This window comes from Trachurus trachurus, assembly GCF_905171665.1.
Source record: "Trachurus trachurus genome assembly, chromosome: 16".
Classification (NCBI taxonomy): domain Eukaryota; kingdom Metazoa; phylum Chordata; class Actinopteri; order Carangiformes; family Carangidae; genus Trachurus; species Trachurus trachurus.
In genome coordinates this window covers 2,592,724-2,618,905 of record NC_139902.1, presented here as the reverse complement: position 1 = coordinate 2,618,905, position 26,182 = coordinate 2,592,724, and the positions used below count along the sequence as shown (strand labels likewise).

General features: G+C 44.5%; 1 long non-coding RNA gene across 1 annotated transcript; it reads left to right on the top strand.

Moving 5' to 3' along the window:
* Nucleotides 1–17,351: 17,351 nt before the first annotated feature.
* Nucleotides 17,352–22,033, top strand: LOC310999395. The gene is made up of 5 exons (XR_014596045.1): nucleotides 17,352–17,398; nucleotides 18,619–18,673; nucleotides 19,084–19,168; nucleotides 19,432–19,521; nucleotides 21,888–22,033. It is a non-coding gene; the product is annotated as an uncharacterized lncRNA (long non-coding RNA).
* The last annotated feature ends 4,149 nt before the right edge of the window (nucleotides 22,034–26,182 follow it).

The window sequence follows — 26,182 nt, the reverse complement described above, 5'->3', positions numbered from 1 at the left end:
AGACTGCAGTCAGATAGAGCTGGACCACTTGAAAGTAAGGCAACCAGGGTGCATTGAGGACGGATTGTGATCCGATGGGCCAAACCACCTCCCGGAGGCGGTCGGGGTCGCATTGTGAACACAGGTGTAAGCGGTAATGTGTCCTGTATCCGCATGCGATCACGCGGGAAGAACGGCGTTTCCGATGACAGTTATAATATTTGAAAAGTAAACTTACCTTTTTTTTTTCTTTAGCTGTAACTTTAAACCTCTATGTGAAGATCTGGCATTTCTGTGAGTTTATCTATGCCCTTTTATGGGGATTATTCACAGATGTAACATTAACCAAGTTAAAAAATAATACAGACGTCTTAATACGTACACTTGAAAAATGTGTGTGTCTGTGGGTTCCAAAATTCACCCCAAACCTGAAATATTAGTGTGTGATGGTATGGTATTCATAAGTCACCTACATGACAATGTCCTCAAAAGTAGCATTAGAATCAGGTTTGACCAAAATATAGCCCTAGCCAAAATCTCAATAGATGGGCATCCTCCTGGAGCCGCGAGCGCCGACTGTCAAACTGGATTGACCAGATCGTACCAGACAGGAAGTCGGGCACAGAAAAGGCGAGAGAATCCGGTCAATTTTCAAGATAAAATAAATAAAATGATGATTAATTAAGTTATTGCTTGTCTGTCTATAGCCTAAATATTTGTCAGTTGCGTCTGCACATGACAGACACACACACACACACGTGGAAAACCGAGTGAATACGAGAAGGCACGTGCGCAGCTTCCGCGTGCAGTGCAGTGCGACCAAGGGGTCAGATAGGTTATCAGATTACCGGTATATGTGATAAAACAGAGATTAGGCTACTTGGCAGGATTACATTTTAAATTAAAGCAGATATCAGCTTCACGGCCGTTTCGGCTAATGCTGCGTTCAAGGCAGGCTTTTGAAACCGTAAGTTACAGCTTCAAGTCACAACTACGACTTGGTAGCGTTCCAGGTAACCTGTAGCTCGTGTTTTTACCATCCTGTTGTCTGTGAAAGTTCCCTATAACGGCCACTCGTAACTTCCGACCCGTGAACTCGTACCAGATCGAACTGGTATGACTTCACAGGAAGGAATAACACAAAGTACGAGTTTCTTTGAACGCACCATGAGTTAGCAGCCCCCGCCCTTGTCAGGCATCAATTGGTCCTCGTGCTACGTCACCACATTCACGCGCATCCCTTGGCTGCACACACAGCCCTTCATGCCGTTCTCTCTCCTCATTGGATAACACTTGTATCCCACAAGGAAAATTTTCTCCTCGGGTTACAGCAGAGCAGAGTGACGGAGAGACTCGTGTTTAGGCTGAAATACTTCATGTAAGTGATTGCTGACGGAAAATAGGACTATTTAGGACTTATATTAACAAAAACATTCCACTGATATCTGCTTTAAGCATAGCCTGCATACAAACACAGGTGTACTTCTCCCACAATATACACTCCACCTGTTTTTGTTGGTTTGTGTTGCCATGGTTTTGTAGCAGTTAAAGAGGAGAGAGAATAGTTTAATAAACTATCTGAAGAATTTTGCCTATTAGTTTGTCTTATAGTTTTATTGATCACTAGATAGCCACGACTTGGAGTGAAGTTAGTTCATTGTTTTTTTGTTTTTTTTAAATAGCTAATTGATTACCCCCTCCACATTTTACTATAGAACTAACTGTATTTTCTTTTTCTTTCTTTCAGTTTCAGTGCACAATGGCATACAGTCAGTGGAGTAACATTCGCAGGAGAGCTCAAAATAGAGTTGATCTGATGTTCCGGTCCATGCAGAGTGAAATGTCTGACAATTCTGACTCGGTGCCAACTCAGAGTGATGATGGGGGAACTGATAGGGAAAACTGTAGCGTTGATAATTCCCAGTTGTGTGATCAGACCATGCGTGAAGAGGGTTTTAGTGAAAGTGAATCAGATGAAAGTTCTGATGACAGCCCCTCAGCCCTTGACCTGCCATCTGCGTTGTCAGATTGGGCCACTCGGTTTGGTATTTCTCTGGTCGCCCTGTCAGCACACTTGTCCATACTTAGAGTTTACCACCCTCTCCTACCAAAAGATGGCCAGACTTTGCTGAAAACTAAGATTAATTATTCTGTGGAAAAGTTAGAAGGTGGCTCGTTTTATTACTTTGGGGTTTTGAACACACTTTCCAGAACATTTGAGAGATTGTCAAGTAAAGTAAATGACGGACACTTGTTTAAATTGCAGCTGAACATCGATGGTTTGCCACTGTTTAAAAGTTCTTCTGTTCAGTTCTGGCCAATTCTGGGCATGTTGCAAGGCTTTATGAAAAGACTCATGTTGATTGCGTTGTTCTGTGGTGAATCTAAACCAACCTCCCTGTCAGATTACCTAGGGGCTCTTGTGAATGAGCTTAAGGTGTTGAAGGATGGTTTTCTCATTGGTCAAAAGACTATCTTTGTGCAAATTAGTTCAGGTATATGTGATGCTCCTGCCCGAGCTTTTGTTAAAGCGGTCAAGAGTCACACTGGATATTCAGGATGTGATAAGTGTACCCAGTGAGGTGTTTTTCTTTCCCAGAAAAAAATGCTCCTCGCAGGACAGATTTCAATCGTGTTGAAAGGACTGATTGTCACTCATTTCCTCACCACCCTAGATGAAGGACAAAAAAAAAAAGAAGAAGGAGCAGAAGAAGAAGAAGCAGCAGCAGCTGCAGGAGCAGGAGCAGGAGCCGGAGCCGGGCAAGAAGGTCAAGCACCCCAAGTGCCCCATGTGTGGGGTGCGCTACGCGTCCCTCTCCCGGCATTTGCGTGAGACCCACGGCGTTGAGGATGTCAGGCTCCGGCGGCTGCTTATCAGCCGCCGGAACCTGCGCTACTCTGGAAAGCTCCGCTGCCCTGTCAAAGGGTGCAACAGCGACCGGGAGTACGCTACTCTGGAAAGCTCCGCTGCCCTGTCAAAGGGTGCAACAGCGACCGGGAGTATGTCCGCCTGGACAAGCACCTTGTCGCGGCATTTGCGTGAGACCCACGGCGTTGAGGATGTCAGGCTCCGGCGGCTGCTTATCAGCCGCCGGAACCTGCGCTACTCTGGAAAGCTCCGCTGCCCTGTCAAAGGGTGCAACAGCGACCGGGAGTACGCTACTCTGGAAAGCTCCGCTGCCCTGTCAAAGGGTGCAACAGCGACCGGGAGTATGTCCGCCTGGACAAGCACCTTGTCGCGGCATTTGCGTGAGACCCACGGCGTTGAGGATGTCAGGCTCCGGCGGCTGCTTATCAGCCGCCGGAACCTGCGCTACTCTGGAAAGCTCCGCTGCCCTGTCAAAGGGTGCAACAGCGACCGGGAGTATGTCCGCCTGGACAAGCACCTTGTCGCGCAGCACAAGTTCTCCACTGTAATGCTCCACCACCGCCGCCGCCGCAGAAAAAAAGATTTTTTTCCGGAAAAAGGTAGTCCTCACCTCCGTTCATTTATTCTTTCTCTCTCTCTTTCTCATCCCACAGGGCAAGGCGTTGACTCCATTGATGGAGGAGGCAAAAAAGGCCGCCATCATGGCCAAGATGAGAGCCCTCTCCAGGCGGCCCCCCTCCCAGCAATTTCAAGGCTTTAAGTGACGAAGACCACCATAAGGGTGTCTCACCTTTTACTGAATTGAATATTGGTATGGTGAGCTGTTTCCCTCACGATTACATGCATTTGGTATGTCTTGGTGTGGTACGTAAGCTTTTGGATTTGTGGATGGGTTCAGCTGGGCCTCTTCGTTGTCGCATGTCAGCTAGTCAAAGTTACATCATATCTGACAGACTGACTGGTTTGAGAGCCTTTGTCCCTTCTGAGTTTGCCAGGAAACTAAGAGGGCTTACAGAGAGACATAGATGGAAAGCAACAGAATGGCGACAATTTCTTTTGTATACAGGTAAGAGAGATAGATCTACACCGTCAGAGCGTCTGTGGCAGCGCGAGTCTGCGACATAAACGCGCCCCGTAAACCGTGACAAAGTCCTTACCTCTCTGACCGTAATCAGCGTTGCCAGATTGAGTGTAGATTACACTCCCAAGCAAAATCCTGTCATAATGTTGTGAATGGAGTTACATTTATGTTCTCTCATTGCAGAAAAGATGTACTCAGTCATCTGTTTTGATAAAGATGAGGAGGTGGAGGTTGCGCCAACAGCCTGGTTTCATGAAGGGACCTGTAGGTGGCCTCCCTACAAGAGCCGGGGAGTTCAGCGGGCCGTTAAGCAGCTGGAGGAGGCCCAAAGTACATGGCCTGTTCACACAGACGCCAGAATATTTTATTCTTCAGGTTTGGCCTGAATGGCAAGGTTCCTTTTGAAAAGCTCCACCTCAGGCCAGTTGTGGAAGGTAAGGATTATCCTGCACCCATGTTGACTGATTTTATTTAATTTATTATTGTTATTGTTATTATTATATTATTACCAGGTTAAGTTTTTCTGCTGAATTGTTTTTCTTTTATTTGTTATGTCATTTTCAGATGCTGTCAGACGTAACCCCGTGTGTGTTGAAGCAACTATCTGAGCATCGCTGATGCCATTAAAAGGTGGTTCTACTGGGTAGGGAATAGGGAGGGGGGGAGGAAAGATCGGCTGCCAGGCGCCAGCCGGCCGGCAGAATAAATTTGTTTTAAAAATAAGTGTCTTAAAATGATGAATTGATGAGCGAGAGACACCAGAATAAAAGTGTTTTTTAAAGAAATGTGTTTTTGTTTTGTTTTTTATACATACGGTTATAACACATAAATAGCACATGAGCCTAGGATACTAGGACATAGTTTCCACACGAATGAATGAATGAATGAATAAATAAATGGAATTAAAAAATATATTGTGGCATCACTTTGGTTCAATTATGGCATCCTTTTGGATCAGTTTAGGCTAGTTTTTGGCAAGGTTATGGGGTTTTGGCCTCTCTTTGGGATAGGTCTGGCAACACTTTGGAATTCCAAAATCCCTTTTGGCTGACTTTTGGCGGAGATTTTTTTTTTTTTTCTTGGCATGCCAGAGTTGGGCCAGATTTGGGCCATAAACAATTTATCTGGGTAGGGACCTAGGCATAGTATGATCATTAGACTGTATGGGCTTTGATGAAGGATGTCTTAGTCTTTATTTCTCCATAACCACAGACTAACTGTACATTATCCCGCTTATTACATGGCTTATGAGTGAAATTATACATTTTAATTTATTATTATTATTATTTTTTTTTTAAATCTTTTATCGATTTATAAATTGCATCATTTAGCAAATCTGCAAGTCCAGTCACTTCTCTGCTGGTTTCCTCACCCGCCTTGGTCTTGTGCATTTGTTTTCAATGAAGCCTTTAATAATTAATTAGCGGATCGATGGATTATCATATACATGTGACAGTGTGTGCATTTGTGTAGTCGTTGCTAGATCAGATTGACAGTTTCCAGCCCAATCACATCGTAGAACCCGCCCAATCCAATAAAAACCAGCCCAAACCACAAAGTTGCCAGACACTCGTGTAAACCCGTAAAATCATAACACATAGACATCCAGAGCTTCATATAGCATCAAATAGCCACACATAAATGATAGATTAATAGGTTTAATTGCAACCAACAAGAGCGCAGTAAATCAACCATAGGCTACACAAATTGCAAAATGAACCTCTGGCATCCTAGCGCCAGGCCCAGATTAGTAATAATAACAGCTGCACATAAAAAGGTGCACTTTTAACCGTGTAGGCCTAATATTTTTAATTATTTACATCACAAATGACCCGTATGAGGACTACTTGCAAAACAAACAAACAGAAATGCACAGAGCGCCTCTCCCAGCCTCTCTTTTTCCCCTCTCTCCCTCCCTCCTCGTTGCTTTCCACAACTGTGGTGCTGAACGACCTGGCCGTACAGCAGCTGATTGAGATTCCAAACACACAACCACAAAAAACTAGTTTTAAAATAAACAAGCAAATGCCATAAGTGGGTTACAGATCAGTCACAGTGCAAATAAGATAAGGTGACATAAAAAAAAATCATCTCACCTTTTACGCAGAATCTGCGTTGTTCCATTAACTTGAACATTGAGAACGAAAAACTTTTTACAGTCACTGGAAGCCAGGTTGGCTGGCTAATACATGGATGAATCAAACCTCGCCAACAACTGTCGGGGAGATTTGAAAGTGGCGGACGTCAGTCCGTTTCTGCTCAGGCCAGAGCGCACATCCATGAGGAGTATATCTGACAAGTCCTGAACAGCATTAATGGAAGTGTGGCAGGCAACGTAGGTTGCAATCCTAAATTCACGGCGTTTTTGGTCATCTTTGACTGTGTTTTGTCCGACACCAGATCCCACCGGTACAGCAAAAGATTCCACACTCGGCGCACAGCGGGACTTGTGTTTTTTTGTGGCGCCATGTTCTTTCAAATCATTAAGCTGAGCTCTTATTTCTGTGTTACAATACTTGCAACGGGCTTTAAAGTCGTCTCCTGGGACAGCCGCGATCCAGGTCTTTAAGTTCAGGGTCGGTCTCCCATTCCTTCCTGTAGGATTTCTTATATTTTCCCCACTTCGGCATGATGCTGCTGCTTAGCTAGGTCACCCGCTTCAAATTTAGCACGGCTACAGTGCTGAACTGACGTCACGGACCGGTTAAGTTGCCAAATGATGCCGATTGAATAGCCCACAACTACCTCAATTATCTATTTATCTAAACTATTTATTTATTTATTTATTTAAGAGAGAGAGAAAGAGAGAGAGTGCTGTTTTTACAATATTAAAAACCCGCCAAATGTGGACAAAAGGCAAGGCAAGGCAAGGCAAGGCAAGGCAAGGCAAGGCAAGGCAACAAAAGCAGCCCAAATTTTATTCACCCGCCCAATGTATTTTTTCCCCGCCTGACGTAAACAAAAGTAGTCCAATTGGGCGGAAAGCCGCCCAATCTGGCAACACTGATTACGGTCAGAGAGGTAAGGGATTTGTTACGGTTTACGGGGCGCGTTTATGTCGCAGACTCGCGGTGCCACAGACACTCTTGACGGTGTATTCCCACCAAACGCAATGTTGCGTTGTCGCGCATCGAGATTACATGTAAAGTCATTGCAAAGACGCGATTGGATGCGTCATTGCGATGGACGCGATAGCGCGGCGGCCGCGAAAATCGCTTCCAACGCGTCGCCCGGCGCGATGACGCTTAACCGCTAGGGTTGCACATCTCTCTGTGATAAACGATTCGATATGAATCTAGATACACAGATTACGATTCAATTCAAAAACGATATCCTTTTATTACAGACCGATTCGATACAGTGTAGGACGATTCGATTCTACGGTTAATATTTGTTGTAGACATTTTATAAAATAAAGAATTCTATCAAAGTGACTATCTTACAGTAGGCTACAGTACAATATTTTCTTTTCAAATATAGCCTATATCCCCAAGCATTGTTGCTTTAAAGCACTGGCAAAGAAAAAAAGAATAACAATAAAATCAAATCAAATGTCAGTGTATTTATTTTTTGACATGGACCAATTTCTGTGAGAACGTTTTTGTAATTAGCCCTTTTCCACCGAGCTGGTTCCGGTGCTGGTTCAGAGCCAGTGCCTGCTTAGCACCAGTTCTTGGTTCAGCACCAACTCTTTGCTGGGTCAGAGCCGGTTCTTCCAGGGGCTTGGCAGCGGAGTTACCTTAGCAACAAGACCGCTACGTATTACGTTTGTTTATTAATGAAGCTAACTAGCTGAGCTACAGGCAGTGGCTAACAGCAGCTAACGCTCATATCAAAACAAACGTCAAAACGTAGTTGCCGGTCGCAGTGATTACGGCGGTTACACCCCGCCTTTCCGACAATAGACCTCCATTCATCGTAATAGCGGGGTTTTCTATTTTTTCTAAAGACCCCGCTACTCCGAAAAGGCTATTGGGGGAAAAAACCCCAGTGCGCAGTACGCATTGATCCTTTTTTCCTTTTTGGGGTCAAACGGATCATGTGCATAATTAACCTCAAAACAAGCAAATACTTCATATTAATGACATATAATGTTCATTGTGCTTCTAGCCTGTCTAGCCTCTACCTGGTCTTTTTACTAAACTTAACCAACTCCTTTCTTCATTGCCTAAACCCAACCAAAGCATCTCCCTCAGTCAGCTGTCAGCGCGAGCTGCGGCTGCAGCAGCCTTGCGCCCGTGTGAGCCCAAGCCGGGTTCAGCCGTGCTCGAGCGGAGCAGGGGGGGAGAAAAAGAAAAAAAGTGTATTTCTTTTACTGTGTGGGTGATCTCCAACAACGGAGTCGGGGAGAAAGCAAGTGGGACAGATCTGCCCAGTCCCTGAGCAGCGCACGTTTCACAGACAAGCCACAAAGCAGAATGTAAATAACGTCACGCGGTTCAGCACCTTGGACAGCTGCGGGGGGGAGGGTGTCAGAACAGCGGTGTTTCGGAGTGGGGGTGTGTCGGAATGGAGAGCTGTCCCCGATTACGGCGAAGACGGCTGCTTTTTTTCAGCCGGGTTTAGAGTTATCGCTAATTAAAAGCCTAGTCTGTGCTTCCACGTTGGACCGGGTTTTCTAACTGTAGCAGGCAGCAGAGACAGGAGCAGCTCCTGGATGGGGAGTGTGCTAACAGCAGCAGCAAAGCTAACCTCAGGACGTCATCTGTTATTTTTGGGGCATTTTATTTCCTTTTAATTGATAGTACAGTCGAGAGAGAGAGAGAGAGAGAGACAGGAAATGGGGAGGCAGAGAGGGGGAATGACATGCAGGAAAGGGCTGCCCAATGCGGGATTCGAACCAGGGCCATCTGCAGTGAGGACTGGAGCCTCAACATGGGGTGCCACCCTGTCAGTCTGTCTTTATTAACCTGTTTGCGCAGGCCCCCTAGTGGTTGGGACGCCGGCGTCCCAAATTAATTAACACATGAAAGGCGTCCTTTATACAACGAAAGTAGTAGTTAGAACTGTCTGAGGCCAGGCCTCAGACAATGTTTATGGGAATATCAGTTTTTTATGCATTTTTACTTTTTTTGTAGCGTTAGATTTAAGTAAAAAAATACCTCGGATACAGCCGATAATCAACCGTCCTCCTTGCCAGTTTTATAGAGAATGACTATTCAGCATTAAGTATAGTTAATTTTGACTGGCATGACATAAGCAAATGATAATGTTATAAAACAGTAGAGAATTGTATGAAAGCAGTTGATAGCTACATGTCCAAAAGCATTTGCAATCTGTTCAAAGGAATGAGAAATTGCTACTAAATATTGTGGAGATTGTACTAATAGAAAGTTGAATATCCCTAACTTGATGTGAGTAGTATGGAGCCCATGGGCCCTAGTCTCGTAGACCGAGCGAAGTCTAACCTCAGCGCAGCTTCGCCACGCCAACGGGGCGTGGACCAGGTCCATTTCGCAAGATTGGTGGGCCGCGCAGTCAGACTTAGACCAGCGTAAACCCTCCCCTCGTCCCTCCCACCGGCGCAAACGGCGAAGAGGGAGGAGAGAGGGCGGGAGGGAGACAGGAGGAGGAGAGAAAGGCGTGGAGTGGGGTTGACACAGCCGAGTCAGATCTTCACCAATCAAAGGAGCTCCTCTCCTCACCTTTAACTGCGCGGAGGGAGATGCGCGCTGCAAGTTTGTCATTTTATACTTGGACATGGACGGAGGAAACAGCGACGCCAGAGGCCGAACCTCTCCGCGGAGGAAACAGCTGTTTCCCCGGAGGTCCGAGCTCAGAGTGACCAACAATGAGTTTACTAATAATAATACAAATATAATCAGGTTTGATCTGATACACTGAGAACCCCTGCCCAATGAAAGAAACAACAACTAATAAACTAATAAAGAAACTCACATTTATTCAAACCCGTTAGCAAGATGAGAGGTGTAATCGCAACATAAACAAACACCATGCCTAACGGATGAAATCAGCGTAAAGGACGCGCTCTCTCTCTCTCTCTCTGTCCTCCTCTCTCTCTCTCTCTCTCTCTCTCTCTGTCCGTCTCTTTTTTTCTCTTTTTTTTCTGTGATAGAGATGCTGAGTACTGTAGAGGCTATATACTGACTATCTGATACCGAGGCAGTGGTGGTGGACTAAGAGAGATGATGATTTGTGTTTTGTTTTTCAATACGGCTGCGTGACGCGGTCGCTCGCCGCTAATGAATTAATAAGTAAATAAATAAATAAAGCGATCATCACAAGGGCAGAGTGGTATCTCAACACGGCAGCGACATGCAGTCATCCACCCTCAGTCCTGCTTTTGGGACATCCACAGCTGCTTTTCAGTACCAGTTCGTCCCTGCTGTGTTAATTCAGGTGGAGTTTCCATTACGCACCGACAGCCTTTGATCTCTGCTTTGATCTGACGTCAGATGTGACGGGACAATCTATATAGATATAAATTCACGTGTTGATTCCATTAGTTGCATTAAATAGTGGTTATTGTGGATATTTATTGCATTGAAATGTGCCTGGAACTGTGGAGATCTGCCTGTGAGGTCTTGGTGACGTGTGTGCACTGCAGGTCAGTCAGCCAAACTTCCACTGCACCTGCTGCGCTTCGCCCTGCGCTGAGACTAGACCTGGTTGGAGGTGGCGAGCTTTCAGCGCAACCTCGGCGAGACATTTTCGCACAAAACTTCCACTGCACCAAGCTGAATCTGTGACGCCTCCCCCTGCTGCGCGGCCACGCCTATCTCAGCGCAGCGCGATCTACAAATCTCCCAATCTGACTTTGCGCTAGGCTGCGCTGGTCGAAACTTGCATTAGACCGGCTGCACTACCTTGCGCCACCTGCGCTGCGCCAGCAAACTAGGGCCCCATGTGTTTTCTCTTATAGTTAGTGAAACAGAAGTTATGAGGTCAAATTTATTTTGCTTGGGACTAATGACAGTCAAGGATCCTTATCAGAAAAAAGAAATCCATTGGGCTACTTAAACACTCACTCTCGCATTATACTTTCTTTGTAGTGTTTTTTTTAATATTATTATTATTTTTTTTTTTTTTTAACATTTTCTCCAGTCAAGGTATTCTAGTCTAGATAATGTTACAGTAACATCCTAACCATTGGACGTTATTGTCCAGTGCTTTCCAGTGCATGACTTAGCATATTTACACATAGTCGGCAAAAACTCAGTCTCAGGTTATTACTGTAAACTATTGCAGTTATGTTCAAAAGAAATAAAAGTTCATTGTCAGTGATGCCATTTCTTTGATTTGATACACATGACAGAACAAGGTGATAATTGCTTATCAACACGTTCTAGCAAACATTGATAGAAACACAATTGAACTTGATGTATAACTGTTTTTTGTTTTGTTTATTTTTTTTGTTTTAGATAGATAGATAGATAGATAGATAGATAGATAGATAGATAGATAGATAGATAGATATACCCCTTTCACACTGGCCAAAAAACCTGTTTAAACCCGCTAACAATCGTCTTTTGGTGGCAGTGGGAAAGGCGCACCGAGCTGCGTCAAATGACTCGGCAAGCGACGCGGGTTAAAATCGCCTTTAATCGGCTCGGCTCCGAACGGCTTGCAGTGGGAACGCCAGACCCGCGTCAAACAAAGCTCTGCTCTCATCCGAGACTGGGATCAAAACATCAGAGAACACTGACCAAAAACGATAGAAAAAAAGAAAAGAAAAGAAGCGACAGTCTGTTTAACTGACGTGTTGTGCCGCGGACGTCCGTCATCCGGCCGCAGCAGACTCTCTGTCCTCCGCGGTCCTGGTGCTCCAGGTCAGCCAGCCAGAGAGTCTGCCTCGGCGGACTCGGGCGGCTGTGGCATGACTGTGTGTGTCTCTTGCACCGCGGATGAGAGCGGGGCGACTGGTTTATGCTCTGTCTGATCACTCAGCGGGGGGTCAGACTCGGCTCATTTTGGTCAATGGGAAAGGGGCCAAATGCCGATTGTTAGCGGGTGGACCCGCGTTTAAAAAACCTGCGTCGACCCGCTAATTTTAGTGGGAAAACGGCTATAGATATAGCCTACAGAATAGTTACAGTGTGACTGTAACAGAGAGGGGGATTGGGGATACAGGAGATAGATAGATAGATAGATAGATAGATAGATAGATAGATAGATAGATAGATAAATAGATAGAATATTTACAGTGTAAAGAGATGGGTGATTGGGGATAGAGGAGAGGGATAAAGCAAGGGTAGGGGGGGAGGAAGTTAGAGTGAAGATGACTAGGAGGATGAAGAGCAAAGGGCGTAGAAGGTGTAGGGTGTAGAGTCAGAGTGAAGATGACTAGGAGGATGAAGAGCAAAGGGCGTAGAAGGTGTAGGGTGTAAAGTGCTCCTGACATGAACGTCCAGGAGCTGCGCTTGCCCAATGTGAACATCCAGAAGCTCCAACTGGCCAATCGGAACACCCAGGAGCTCCGGCTGCCCAATAGGAACATTCAGGTGTTTCCTCTTTGTTTTTCCTGCGCAGCCAACTGAAAATACCCTTCCTCTTTGTCTTCTTCACATTTTCTTTGTCTGTCTGTTGATCTTTCTTCTCTTGTTCATGTCTCTCATTCTTTTCCTTTTCTGATTTCCCCTCTTGCCCAGTTTTCATGTCTTTTTCCTCTTGCCCGTTGTTTGTCACTTCGGTTCCTTCTCTTTTAGTTGTCTCTTTCTTTGTCTGCTTCCTGCGAGGCCAGAAACGTCTCTTCTTTTTCTGTGTTTTCACACAGAGTTCTCTGTTCTCATCTTCCAGTTGTTTCTCCCTGTTTTCAAAGTTTTTGTTTGTCTTTTCCAGTTGTTTCTTCTCCTCTTCCAGTTGTTTCCCCCTGTCTTCCAAGTCTTTGTTTTTCTTTTCCAGTTCCTTTTTCTCCTCTTCCAGTTGTTTCCTCCCATCTTCCAAGTCTCTGTTGTTCTTTTCCAGTTCTTTTTTCTCCTCTTCCAGTTGTTTCCACCCATCTTCCAAGGCTCTGTTGTTCTTTTCCAGGTTGTTTTTCTCCTCTTCCAGTTGTTTCCTCCCATCATCCAAGTCTTTATTTTTCTTTTCCAGTTCATTTTTCACCTCTTCCAGTTGTTTCCTCCCGTCTTCCAAGTCTCTGTTGATCTTTTGCAGTTCTTTTTTCTCTTCTTCCAGTTGTCTTACTTTGGCCTCCCAGCTCTGCTCTTGCTCTGTGAGCTCAGTTTGGAGTTTGGAGTTTTTTTCCTCCAGAACTTTGAACTCAGCTCCTTTGCTCCTGAGCTGGGTTGTTGTCTCAGTGAGCTGCTCAGAGAGATTGTCTTTGTCCTTCTTCAGTTGCAGGATCTCATTGTCTCTGTGGCGGAGCTTTTCCAGCAGCAAGTTCAAGTTTAGCTCGTTCTCACGCTTGGTGGCCTCGTTCTTCTCCTCCTGTAATCTCAGACTTTTTTCCAGACGGGAACACTCTTCTTCCTTTTTGGTGATGGTATCGAAGCAACTTTGATATTCCTCTGAGAATTTCTTTTCCCTTAGAGCCATCAGTCCCTCCAGTCTGTTTATTCTATATTTGTTGTTGTGAATCCTGTAGCACAACTTCATCCTTTCATTCTCACATTTTTTCAGTTCTTCACTTTGGCGATGGTTTGCCTCCTCTGCAGCATGAAGGGCATTTTGCTGCTCGGGGAGTTCACCGTCGTGATTTTCCTGAACTTGTGGTCTGTGATTTTGACGGCCCCAACGGGCAGGGCCATTAAATCTCCTTCTTTCAGCCATTGTAATCCGAAATGAAGACACTGGAGTAAAGAGTTGGCACTGCAGTTGTTCTACACTGTAGTGTAGTGTAGAGATTTATGAATAGTCTGTAGTAGTCAGTAGTCCTGTGTAGACTATTGTTGTAGCTACGTAGACTATTGTTGATCGTAGACTGTTGTTGTTGTTGTCCGTTGACTCTGGTCGTGCGTTGACTAACGTTGTGCGTTGACTTTGGTCGTGCGTTTACTAAAATTGTGCGTTGACTATGGTCGTGTGTTGACTAACTTTGTGCGTTGACTCTGGTCGTGCGTTGACTATCGTCTCTGTAGAGAAATGTACTTGTCTCTCATAAATGATACTGAGATGCAAAGTAGCTCTGTTGAGATATAGATAACTGAATGATGTCATCAGTCTTTATTGGAACTTCAAAGGACTCCTAGTCAATGACATCATTCGGAAGTGATGTCATAGACACATGATGGGTAACAACATAACTTCCAGATGATGTCATCATCGATTCAATCGGTTGCCCAGGAAACGGATACATTCTAACATCTGAGGGAGCCCCTGCAAATGAGCTGAAATGTCACACAATAGAGGGTATGCGTTTACCTCACATTGCCCTCGGCAACGCCCCGTTCAATCGGACTGAGTGGCAAAACAAGCGTCCCTCAACATGCTGGCGGATAGCGGTGGACTCATAAACTGGATAAAATATCTTATATCAAAACAAATTGATGTCAAAAGGAATCGACAACCAGCTCCCCAAAACCGTCTGCTCCACGGACACTTCCTGTAACGCAGTGTGACCGCGGTACCTGCAGAGTGACTGACACGCTCACTGTTACTGTGCAGAGGGACGAGATTACAGCTGTTACTGTCGTCCTGACAGTGACTCCCGACACTAAAACACGAGCTGCTTTTATTCTGGAAGAACTCTGACCAGTCAAACTGTTGGATGTGTTAGAGGACTAATTTATCTGTCTAAACATCAGAACTATGACACCTGAAACTGTAAACACAGCTGATCGATCGAAAAAAATGACCGCTCCAGTGAATTTACTTTCCGTCATTGAGAACAGGTTCTTGAATGTAACTCGGTCAAAGTGAGACGTATCCTCAAGATTTTTAGCAGCTCTGTTAGGCCATGCTGCTTTACATGCTGGCAAAGCTAGACACGTCAGACTTGTATGGGCTCGGAGAAAGAGATTTGTCAGTTCTACACCTTGCACTGACCTCAGGAAATGTCATTCTGCTACCTATTTGTACACCATTTTGGTGGCACTTGTCGCATCCATGCAGTATGTGATTTGACACCTCTGACGAAGGCTCGGGCTGGGGTGTCACACACAACAGAGCTAACAGTCAAAATAAATGTCTTGCCCTTAAAAACAAACCCACTGCTCAGTGTTTTTAATTCAGTCACCAGATGTTCCAAATATTTTAACAAAGAATTGGGTTTGGAATCCCCACAAAAAAGGCCTATCATCACATGTGTCTTACTGTACCCTTGCAACATGCCAAGTATTGGCCAGAACTGAGTACTTGTGCTCTTATAAAGTGGCAGACCGTCAAAGTTGAGCTGTAGTCTCAAAGTGTGTCTTGTCTGGGAGAACAGACCACACTTTGTTCAGGATGGAATGAAATGCATTCAGTATTCCAAAATAGTGAAATTTTATTCAGGGTCAGCCCTATGTTCCCACAGCCCAATGATCCCACAGCCCTATGTTCCCTCATTTCTAAGAAAAAACATTTTCACTGAAAATTTTGAAAATTAGGCCCTATGTTCCCACAGTCCTATGTTCCCTCAGGTTTATGTTGCCTCATTTCTAAGATTTTTCTTATTTCTAAGAATTTTCTCAAAATTAAACTCTAAGTCAAGTAGTGATGGGATCGGCAGTTCTTTTGACTGTACTGAATCACTAGAATCAGTCAGACATTACGGTCGTCATCGCTGGTGCAAAAAGAAAAAGGGGGGGGGGGGGGGGGGGCGTGCGTAGTACAGTACAGTACAGTACAGACATTCGTGGGAGAAGCAGCAAATATTACTACACGGTGAACGCGAGTCCTCTGTGCACAGTACATTCACTTAACATGACGCTACACAGCTCTGTGCATGCAGTACACCAGGCAGTGAGTGACACAGCGCCACATACAGCACAGTACGTGAACCTGAATCAGTCTGCAGCAGCAGTTCTCTGGTGCAGGTTTGCGAATCACCAGTGAGTGAGTGAGTGAGTGAGTAACAGCTTCCCCAGCGGCAGTTCTCTGTGTGTGCAGTAGGTTTGCGAATCATGAGTGAGTGAGTGGCAGAGCAAACCTGAATCACGTCCTCAGCAGCAGTTCTCTGTGTGTGCAGTAGGTTCGCAGGTAATGAGTGAGTGAGTGGCAGCGCGAACGTGAATGGGCGGCCTCAGCCCCCAGTACATGCAGTGAACCACGCGCACAGAGAGTGAACTGGAGCCCTAAGCCCCGACTGTCAGTGAACGCATCACTGAACATGCACCGTTCCCTCGCAATGAGAGTCTCCGCCACCAGATTGGCAGGTCATTCAGTGATTCACAGACCACACAGCAGTTCCACTGTCGGCCTGCACGCTCGCTGCTGAGCTCAACTACTGAACTGAGAAAGGAACGAATCAGGTCAGGAACAGGGGTCGCGTTAACCGGATATTTTCCGTCATTGACCGTTTTTTTAAAATGGTGACGGAAAAATTTTGAGGCCATCCGTCATTTTGACAGATTGCAATTCACAGCCATGGCGTCTGGCCATGTGCATTTGTTTACAATGAAGCCGGCGGATAATCAATAAATGGAGCGGTGGATAACGATATAAAACATATACAATGTCACAAAGTAACTACGGTGAGAATTAGATTAAAAAAGAAAAACTCACAGCTGGCTGGTGCGCTCAGTAGAAAACGCTGTAGTACCTACCCCAGGCCTGTGTGGAGCGTGTGTGGCGCTGTTAGTGCTGCCACACAAACACCAACAACAGAGAAGAAGACAGAAAGCTTCCCCGCAGTATTCAAACTCCTTCAAGTGGATTAAATGTTGACTGGGAGTCGTGTCAGTGCAAATATGACGGTCGATAATGATTTAACGGGCGAGATTTAGCTGCAGTGTCCGAGGGACCGACAGTAGTCAGCTGTTAAGTTAGGCTACGTAGCTGTAGCTACACAGCGGTGTGTCTCGGTACAGGTAGAGCGGTGGGGGTAGGACATCACCGTTTCACACACTCGCCGCGCACAACTCTTCTAAAGGTAACGTTAAGCCTTATTTTAATGTATTTTGCCCGCCGTGGCATTGTTTATAACACGTAAAGCTGAGTGGGTTTGGTCCTGTCTGAATTTGTGCTGCATCTGGCTGTGTGGTCTATAGCTTCAGTTGTTTCAGTGATGCGCAATGGCTGCGTGCGTGCGTAAAAGAGAGATGAGAGGCAGAGAGAGAGAGAGAGCTAACGCCAGTCCACTATGCGATGTCTATGTGAAAACGTGCTCCTTTGGATGTTTTGGTATAACACATGGGTTCCCACACAGCAGGAGACTCCGACGCGGATCCGCATTCGAGTCACCAAACCCGCGTGACTGTCACATTCGTTTGGGCGCCGCCTAGAGGATCAGCCCCGCCTCCAGGCAGAGCCGTTATTCTACCGTCAAACAGCGGATCCCGAACGGACCCGTGTCGGACGTGTGGACACGGACGCGCCTTTACTGAGGAGTCATCTTTCTTTGCTGGGACACGGTTGTGCTGAAGCCTCTAGTAAGTTTATTGATTTATTGATGTATTGCGACATTCACAGTAAACATTGGCCTTTGTGTTTTTAATCGTCATGTATATTAATGCTTGTAATGACGTTGTTTGATATTAGCACTGTTAGAACTTTTGTAGTTTTGTGCAACAGGCTAGGTTAGCTTCTAGCTGAGATGTGATGATGCACGTCTGTAGCTATTTTGTTTTAAAATGGGATAGCAATTTCGGGAGAATATGTTGTGGTTGTGTGACTAAAAAAACACACATTGTTATTTGGTAACGTTATGGTTATCTGTTTTAATGTATTGCAGCTGTTATCCTGTGTAACGTTAGCCTATGCTAGCGGTAACTTAGGTAGCTGCTATTTCTCCGACCTCGACCTCCCATTTCCTCGATTTAAGTAGGCTATGCCCGGTGTTCCGACTCCCAGTAATTACGAGTCGCCCTCTTCATACACATTACGGTGTTTTTTTATTTTATTTAATTATCTTCTTTTCTTTAAAACTAACTAGCCGCTCGGCTAGCGGCTAACTAGCCGTTAGCGGCTAACTAGCCGCTCCGTTAGCGGCTAGTTAGCCGCTCGGCTTTTATTTGAAAAATAAAAAACACCGTAATGTTTATGAAGAGGGCAACCAACTCCAACGTTACGGAGTTTAGAATGACTTTTTAAGCCTCTCTTTGCTCCTCATGTCTTAATTCTCCGTGACTTTTCGCTAGCCGAGCGGCTAACGGCGCTGTTGTACTGTATATCAGCAGGGCTGTGATTCGGTCGTAGGCACGAGGCCGCACACCCGTGCTGATATACAGTACAACAGCACTCCCTCTGCCTTTATTCATCCCACGACGGGGAAATTCACAACAGTACATACAAACACACTCACACATGCCATGCACACTGGCAATATCAATGTTTAAGCTTGTCAGTGCTTTATGATGATTAATATATGCTGAGAATCAAGTTTGTAAATCAAGCAGGAAAGACCAATAATTTGTGTTTAATGAATCAAATATAATCAGATATTGTTTTGGTCATAAATAGGCTATGTTTAATTCGCTCGGGAGGAGGGGCGGGCACACAGCTTTTCTTTTCTTTTTTTAATAATGAGGGCTGTCATTTTTGCTAAGCTTAAGTCTATTTTGTGTTTTCTATGTCCTGCCTTGAGTTTATGTTGTCTACACACCCACATACTTGACTTTTTTTCAACATTTTTTCTATTTTTACTGTGTAGATAATCCTCCAGCTAGGCCAATATTTGACATGTCTCTGGGTGCTGCTGTGTAGTGGTGAGTATTACTATTCAATTGCTTTTGTTGGTTTTAGGGATGCACATTTTGAATTTTTTTTTCTGACTGATGATAACCAACGCTTGTTAACCGATATGATTACAATGCTCTCGGGGGCGATCACTTTTTCTCTTTTGCGCAGCTCTGTTGTAACAGGTGATGCAGATCGATGTCCCTGTAGGCTACATTTGTTGTCTGACCTTCTTTTATGATATTAATGATATTATTCCTTTTTTAATATTGTGAGTAAAGATAATTACTGCAAGTCCTATTGCCTTTAAGATTCTAATGTTCATTTTTTTTGTTGAAACTATTTTGGAGAGATATGTCTAATAATCAGTCTTCAGTACAACACAAAATAATATGGCACCACAAACTAAACCAACTTCCATTTGTCTCTCTTTCTCTAGTGAATGTGGCAGTGTAAAGGGTGTTCAGTTGCTGTGCAATATTTGACATGTCTCAGGGTGCTGTGTCAAAGGCTCTGCAGTAGTGGTGAGTATTACTAAATAATTTGTTGTTTTCTGAGTTTATTGTTTTTTTTTCATTTATGTATATAATTTTTAAACAATTACTCAGTAATGAAAAAGAAATAGGGGGCATCATTGCACTCATGGATGAAGTAAATATATTCTCTGGGTTGGGGGTGTAACAACTGATTGTCTTCAAGACAAAAATGCCTTTTACCAGGACAAATGAGAATTTTCACAGACATGAACTCAAACAACACAACTTGTGCCTCTGCTTTTCTGCCGTAGGATGACGACGTGGATCTGGGAAGAGAATGTGTCCTAAAGACCCTCTGCGTTTACCTGAATGAGGACCCGGAGAATCTATTGAGAGAGTATGTGGTAAGTATTACTTAGGTTTAGTATGTTGAGATGTTATCTTTCATATTTTATATAAACTTTAAAACATCTACTCATTGTAATTACTTTACAGTCAGCTAAGTTGTAGGATAATATGATAGTGATCTTAATATCAAAGTGTGTTTATTTTTCATTAAAGGGATAGTTCGGGTCTTTTGATATGAATCTATATGGCATCCCCATCAGCAGTTACGTGCTGTGACAGTGACTCTCCCCGGACTGCGTCCCATGAGCGGAGTTCCGGCCTGGTTTCGGTGCTGACGAATGTAGTCCGGTTAGTTGGCTGGGGTCACGAAAATAAAGCGTTTTGCTTCTCAAAACAATATGCGTTCAAAAGAGTCATACATTTGCATCACAAAACCGTTGTCCACAAAAAATTCAGACCTCACAATCGCTTGGCGCTATTTTCTCTCCCTTCGTATCACTGCGCGCTGCCGCCTGTAGACGGCTGTGCGCGTTTCCATCAGCTGTTTCATGGAGTTTATTGCTCGGATAGGTCACGTAAACATATCTGACTATGACACAAGTGATGAAGCCATCCCTAAAAGGGAGAGCTTTATGGACCTGCTGAACCTCATCAGATGGAGTTCCATAGACTGTAGGAAAGAGGTTAGAGCATCGTTGCAGCGCAGTCCATGGTGGAAGATCAGACCAACAAATATACAGACAGACAGCGTGCATCACCTCCAAGGACGGTGCTGCTGGAAAAAAAAAAAGAAAAGAAAAAAAAGAACAGCACTCCTCTGCAGCCAGCTGACGTGTAGCTCACCTGCAGCTGTCAGAGGATCCTCGCTCTTTCTTTAGCCTGGTGTTTGGATGCACTTTGTTCAACATGTGAAGATCTAACCACCATCTGACCACTGGTCAGCTGAGCCAGCTAACAGAGTGGACGTGGCTGGTGTGTAGGCTCGCTATTTTATAACGGCAAGAAAAAATAATCGTCCTGATAGTGTGTGTACATTTGTCGAGCTGATCTTCTATCACGGACTGCGCTGCATTACTGATCATCACCCGGTCACCCTGTCTCTCACAGCTGCAGCTGTGGTCTAACTTAAGCTTGTCGCTTCCCTGTCCCTCCTCTCTCTGTCTGCCCGTTCTAACTCCATCTGATGAGGTTCAGCATCACATCAGGTTCATAAAGCTCTCCCTTTGGCTCTGTGCTAAAACAAGGGATGGCTTCATCACTTGTGTCATAATCAGATATGTTTACGTGAACTATCCGAGCAATAAACTCCATGAAACAGCTGATGGAAACGCGCACAGCCGTCTACAGGCGGCAGCGCGCAGTGATACAGAGGGAGAGAAAATAGCAGCAAGCGATTGTGAGGTATGACCTTTTTGTGGACAACGGTTTTGTGATGCAAATGTATGACTCTCTTGAACGCATATTGTTTTGAGAAGTAAAACGCTTTATTTTCGTGACCCCAGCCAACTAACCGGACTACATTCGTCAGCACCGAAACCAGGGACTTTAAGCAACAGTGGATTTTGCCACGGCTACAGCAGCCGGAAATAGATCTTTGCTCCGCTGATCGAGACTTAAGCCGTTGTGCCGGCGTTGCCTGCTGTCGCTGGCTGATCTACCACGGCAAATCAAGTGTTCTATGGTTGATAGTGACACACTAACCCCAGGGGTTTTCAAAGTGTGAGAGAGAAAATTAAACGTAGCCTATTTATTATCAGTTACTATGACCAAAACAATATTTGATTCGTTAAACATAAATTGGTCTTCCCTGTAGGATTTGTTTTATTTACAATCTTATTTCTCAGCATATAGGCCTATTAATTATCATGACAACATAAAGCACTGACGAATAAGCCTAAACATTGATACAGGACTCTGTAACACAACTCATCACACATTCATGCTCTCCCTGTGTGATCATCTAGGAAGCAGACAGTCTGAGGTTGAAGTTTAGGTGACACTGTGACAGGTCTCTGTACGTCTTGACCACATGTCAGCTGTTCAGCTGTAGTAGAGGAGAACTCAGCTGTTTTCAGCTCTGCCGCACGTAGCGTTTTTTTTTTTTAGGAGCTCCGGTATATTGCGGCTTTATGCGGGAGGACACGCGATAAACTACAGCTGATCCAATGTATTTATCTGAGCTTGGTCACCGGTGAGAGGCGCTTTGAGCTGCGTTCATATTAAGTTACACCTGACGTAGGACAGGGCATTTTGACAGGTCTGCGCTCACATCAGCTGTGTTTATTTACCCTCACCCTGTCACATAAGCGATCAGCTGTTTTTTTTTTTTTTTTTAACGTTTGATGTCTTTTTTTCTTTTTGCTCGAAATCAAACATGGTATGACCTTGACTCTCTATATATCTGTCTGTTTGATTACAGGTGCTGTAAGAAAAAATACAGTGACAAGGTCAGCCACAGATGACGAGGTGACCAAACACGCCATCCACCTTGCGGCAGATTGTGCAGCGAGGAGACGTGTCCCGCCTCCATCCACGCGAGAACCCCAGTAGCATGTACTTTAAAAGAATAAACAATATTTGTATTGAACTTCTTGTCGTTCACCAGTTATTCATTTTCTGATATTTTAGCTTCACATTTCATTGAAGTTGTAGCCTCATTTTGTACAGTAAATTGATGTCTTGACTTGAACCTTTTCTGTATATTGACAATAGTGTTAGGTTAAAAATGCAGATTTAAGCTTGGTGTAGAAGTCTAGGCTAGTCATAGTTATAGTTTAAGCTATTTTATGGAGATTTTGAAAATGATGAACGGGTCCAAAACGGACCCGGGCCAGAGGTTTTTTTTGCGTCCGTTGCGGATCCGCGGCGGATTTGCGGGTCCCAAACGGACCCGGGCCAGAGGTATTTTATAAGTCCGTTGCGGGTCCCAAACGGATCCGGGCCAGAGGGTTATTATGAGTCCGTTGCGTATCCGCGGCGGATTTGCGGGCCCCGAACGGACCCGCCGCGGAGGTATGGTTTAAATCGCGGATGCGGACCGGATGCAGCGCGGATCCAGGACGGGTCCGCGATCCGCCTTCGTAGCGGATCCGTCACGGAGTGCAAGTGGACTCCGATACGGGTCCGTTTCGCGGGTCCGTTCCGGAAGCCGCGCTACATCCGCGGCGGATCCGCGGCGGAGTCCTTTTGCTATGTGGGTTAGCATGTTGATTGTTGACAGAAAACTGATGTCATCATCAGGTATTTACGTTGTATTTAGATGTTGAGTGGCAGAAAGTGACCCCCGCATTCACTGATGACCCACGGTTAGATGTGCTCTGACGCAGACTCTGCTCCGGAGCATTCTCTGTTCAATTTGTTTGGACTTGATATGAATTAAACATGAATTAAAATTGAATGCTATTGAATATGGCATTATTATCATTAAAAAAAAATTTAAGTGACCGGTAAAAATAGATTATGACGGAATTTTTATGACCCCGTCAGTCAAAATGACCGGCGACGAAAAAGTCTAGCGCAACCTCTGGTCAGGAAGTGATTCTAGTCAGTACGTTCACTTAAATAATTCGTTCCTTCGAACGAATTACTCGCGAACGACACAACACTAAAGTCAAGTCATTTTTATTTTAAAGGGATGATTCAGAGTAATTTAAACCTAGGGTCCTTTGCACCATGACCTTCAGCCAAACGGTTTTTTAGATTAACCATTTTAAGATATTTTATGTATCTATGACATTAATCTCCCATGTCTGTGACCTTAAGCAATAGACATAATGCTTTGTTTCTGTCAACAGATTAAGAGATTTCTGTATTATCTTCTTACTTTGAAGACCACCGCTGTTGTTGTTTTTGTTTTGTTTTTTTACATAGGGGAGGTATTTTTATAAGCCTTTTTTGGCTTCTACCTCTCCTGCACAATGTTTAATTTTACTATTTTCATTGTTTATTCAGGTTATATAATGTGCAAAAAAAAAAAAAAGACAGCAGCAAGACAGAGGCGGTCATCATTGGAGTGGTGGACGTGGATGCCACCACTCTTTAAATTGTATTTGAGGACAGGAATCAGGCACTATCTCCAGCTAAATGTGGCAGCCGTTCGAGGCTGCCCTCCAAAGGGAAAAACTTAAAGTTATCCTAACAAAAGGCGAGAGGGTCACCTCAATTTACAGATTTAGTTAGTTAGTTAGTTAGTAGTTACAGTTTATTTGGGTGTTCTGGTCTTTATTGAGTTTTTTTTTCTTCTGTTTTTACGAAATAAATGTTCTGAAATTTGATTCATTCAGCGGGTCGGTATTATTATTTCACTAATACACTAATACTAACTCACAAATAGGATTTTATATACAGTATATAATATCATTTCAGACAGACAGACAGACTCAACTTTTTTAGTTGCTCAACCACTGTCCACTCAGTGGAAGTGCTGAGTTCTAAATTAGACATCTTCTCAAAAATCACGGCAGCCACTGCTGCTTGTTGTTCAGATGCACAACATATCAGATCATAGGTTGTATTCCATCTGGTAACGCACTCATTTATCAGTCTCTCCTTTTTTAATCTGAGGAGCTCCTGCTTTTCTTCTACCACGCAGGTGTCAGAAGGAGACCTCCCAGTTTGCTCAAGTCTGGAAAGGCCAGGTTTAATGTGTGGGCTAAACATGCTGCGTGCTGCTGATGCTTTTGGCAACATGTATAGCTGTGTGGCTTCCTCTCAGCTCCTTGGTACACAAAACATAACATTTCAAGTTCCCATGAGTCCATGGGGCACACGTCCCTCTCCCCCACGACTTGTATTAGTCTCTCAGCCTGGTTTGTGACGATGACCGTTCCCTGGCCTTCAGCCCAGCCAAGTTGATGTGCTCCACTGGGAGATCATATAAATCCCCCAGGAGGACCAGCCACAGTTGTTCTCCCACCACAGAGGCAGCTGTGGTGGGAGTAGTCATTTGTGCACGCCAATTGTCGTGGCGACCCCACCGACGGGGTGCTTCCATGGGGTGGTTAAGTGCGTGTGGGGGGAGTCGGTGTACACTTGTGCGAACAAGAGTTGACCACTCATCACCACCCCCCCACACAGCAGGGGGGGGGGACTTCTCTATGTGTGTGAACGCCAATAACGGAGAAAGAGTGCTATGCAGAGATTGATGTACGGAACGATATTCCGTTGGTTGAGCCAAAAGCCGAAAAATCTATTCGCGGACGTAATTTATTTGTGGTGGCCTGCCACAAATAAATGAATGTATGGGAAACACTGTGATTTAAAAACAACAACATAAACAAAAACATGTTGTGTTTTTTTTTTAACGTTAAATATTATTACCTGTCGCAGTCGTACTGTTATTTTGGAACGTTACTGTGAGTTTCTTGTGGGGTGCGAGGCAGTGTGGCTTCTGTTACCATGAAGTTGTACAGAAGTGACATACATGAAGCCAGCTGTCACACTGTATCTCTCTGCCTACTACAGGTAAAGGTTACACCCCGCCTTTCCGAACATAGACTTCCATTCTTCGTAATAGCGGGATTTCCTATGGAGGCTATTGGGGCTATTGGGGAAAAGCCTCCATTCCGAATCCCCCCCCCCCGAATGGACGGACGGACGCAATCAGAAAGGGGTCCGCAGGGTGTCGGAATGGAGAGCCGTCCCCACAGGTAAAAAATTATCAAAAGAGTACTGTTTGTTGTTTATCTTAGTTGTGTAACTTGTTAAATGTGTGCGGATGGTGAAATTATTGTCTAACAGTAGTCTTACAGTAAATTACTTGTTTTGAAGCGTTGTTTTTGCCGTGCGAGTGAAATTAATTAACGTTTAATGTTTAGCTGTTATAGTCATTGTAACCGTTATATGTAGAGTAGCCATTGTGTTGTTACTTTATATGTTTGTGTAGCGGACGTGGAGAAAAGGGGGAAGTTGTCCAATAATGCCACCTGGGGAATTGCACCCAAGGAAATAGACTCAGCCCTTTACCTGGGCTACTAGAAGGTCACACAGATTTGTTACACCAATTCGTAAAGAGGACGTGAGACGGACTATACCAATTTATTATTTAACAATAATATACTAGGGTTAAAAGAGCACAAATATCTCACAACCTGAGTGTCACAATTGTATCCCAATAGTTTCCCGAAATGTTCCAGAATGTTCCAGTTTAAACTGTAATGTTACAGTGTAATTAACGTTTAAGAAGGCTCACTGTTCTGTCCGTAATATTAAACCTTAAAACTATACTCTTGCGATGACCATGCTCATCTGTAAACAGAGGGTGCCCTGTGATATTTATCTGATTTGGCTCCCCACAGATCTATCACCATCGGCCTCAGATACGCTGATATGAATACGTTTATTTCTTTCACATTTAGCAGAATAAAAAATATAAGGCTGAAAATGTTATGGTTCATCTTGCATTTTGTGGCAATAAGTGATTCTGGTGGTGCAACAGATTAATTTTAATAGCAAGACTAATTAAGTTCTCTTGTCACAGACTGGGACCAGTGTTGAGGGGCATCTGGACAGCATCACAGAGAGCCGTCAACCCTATCTACTGGCTGTGGGGACCCAGAGGAGCACCATACACAAATAGTTAATTGTGATTGACAAACATGCAATCCCATGTCAGTCACCAGATTCTCTTGCCTCTTTTGACAAGCTTTTTAAAGCTCATTTTGTCTTCGCTACCTCGTACAACAGGGATCTGGCCAATGTTTACCACTTCTTGCA